A 2323-nucleotide genomic window follows, 5' to 3' on the forward strand; every position below is an offset into this window, starting at 1 on the left:
GGGAGAAGTTGCTCGACAGCTCTCCCTTATTTCCTGCCATGAAGAGCCTTCATCACACCTAGCCCCCTGTTTGCGCCAGATTATTCAAGAACAGGCAGCTGAATCTCCTCCTACAGCTCCTCAATCCATGCCTGTCACAGCCCCGTTAACGTATGCGGCTGTTGCTTCCCGACCACCACTTGCATATCATCATCATCAGCAGCAGCAGCAGCAGCAGCAGCAGCAGCAGCAGCAGCAGCAGCAGCGCCAGCAGCCGCAGCCTGACTATACCCACTGCAAAGCGAAGGCCTCTCCCATATTCCTCCACTTAACCCGGTTCTGTGCTAGCTGCATCCACTTGACCCCTGCGAACTTCTTAATCTCATCCGCCCACCTAACTTTCTTCCGCCCCCTGCTACGCTTTCCTGCCCTTGGAATCCAGTTTGTTACCCTCAGCCTACCATCGGTTATCCTCTCTTCGCACTACATGTCCTGTCCATGTCCATTTCTTCTTAATTTCTACTAGAATGTCAGTAACTTGAGTTATTTCTCTGACCCACTCTGCTCGCTTTCTATCTCTTAATGTTACCCCTACCATTTTTCGTTCCATAGCCCTCTGGGTTGTCCTCAACTTAAGGAGAACTCTCTTGGTTAGCCTCCACGTTTCAGCCCCATAGGTGAGTACAGGCAAGATGCAACTGTTGTATACTTTTCTCTTGAGCGATACCGGTAAGCTGCTATTCATAATCTGCGAGTGCTTGCCAAATGCGCTCCATCCCATATTTATTCTTCTTGTTATTTCCTTTTCATGGTCCGGATCTGCGGTTACTACCTATCCTAAGTAGACATATTCGCCTACTGCTTCCAGTATTTCGCTACCTAATGTAAACTGCTGCTCCTTCCCGAGGCTTTTGAATATTACCTTAGTCTTCTGCATATTAATTTTCAAGCCTACCTTTCTACTTTTCCTGTCTAGGTCATCAATCATTATTTGCACTTCATCCCCCGAGTTGCTTAGCAAGGCAATGTCATCAGCAAATCGCAGATTACTGAGGTATTCTCCATCTACCCTTATTTCTAACTGCTCCCATTCCAAATCTCTGAATACTTCCTCTAAACAAGCTGTGAATAGTACTGGGGAGATTGTGTCTCCTTGCCTAACACCTTTCTTTATGGGAATTTTGTTACTTTCTTTATGCAGAACTGGGGTTTCTGTACAGCCACTATATATTCCTTCCAGCACTTTCACGTACGGCTCGTCTACCCCCTGATTTCGCATTGCCTGCATTACCGCCGAGGTTTCAACTGAGTCAAATGCTTTTTCGTAATCAACGACTGCTATGCATAAGGGCTGGTTATATTCCGGGCATTTTTCTATCATCTGATTGATGATATGGATATGATCGATAGTAGAGTACCGTTTCCGAAACCCTGCTTGATCCTTTGCTTGATTGCAGTCTAAGGTTGTCCTGATTCCATTAGCGATTACCTTAGTAAATACCTTATACGTAACAGATAGTAAGCTGATTGGTCTGTAATTTTTAAGGTCCTTAGAGTCCCCTTTCTTGTGAATGAGGATAATGTTTCATTCTTCCATGGTTCCGGTACCGTCGATGACACCCGGCACTGCATATACAGGGTGGCCAGTTTTTGTAGCACGATATCCCCCCCCGTCCTTGAGCAAATCTGTAGTTATCTGATCCTCTCCAGCTGATTTCCCCCTTTTCATAGTTTCTAGTGCTTTCTTGACCTCGTCCTTCATCACTGGCGGAACGTCTGACTGTTTTTCCCTACCGCCAATCTCATTATGGTCCTGACTACTTTGGCTACTCTAGAGATCTGTATAGAACTCCTCGGCTACTTTGACTATCTTGTTCATATTAGTGATGACGTTGCCCGCCTTGTCCCTTATCGCATACATCTGGTTTTTGTCTATGCCCACTTTCTTCTTTACCGCTTTAAGGCTTCCCCCGTTCTTTACAGCATGCTCAATTTTCTCCATGTCATACTTCCTTATATCGGCCACCTTGCGCTTATTGATTAGCTTTGATATCTCGGCCAATTCGATCTGGTCTGTTGGATTGAAAGCTTTCATACTCTGGCGTTTCTTAATTAAATCTTTCGTCTCCTTAGACAGCTTACCGGTATCCTTTCTAACTATCCTACCGCCTACTTCTACCGCGCACTCAGTAATGATATCTCTGATATTATTGTTCCTTGCCTCTAGGGTAATGTCGCTATCCTCAGGTAGAGCTGTATACCTATTCTGTAGCGAGATCCTGAACTCTTCTGCCCTCCCCCTCACCGCTAATTCGTTGATGGGTTTCTTTCTTACTAATCTGTT

Source organism: Amblyomma maculatum, chromosome 7 (genome assembly GCF_055883805.1).
Source record: "Amblyomma maculatum isolate TAMU_Amacu chromosome 7, ASM5588380v1, whole genome shotgun sequence".
NCBI lineage: Eukaryota > Metazoa > Arthropoda > Arachnida > Ixodida > Ixodidae > Amblyomma > Amblyomma maculatum.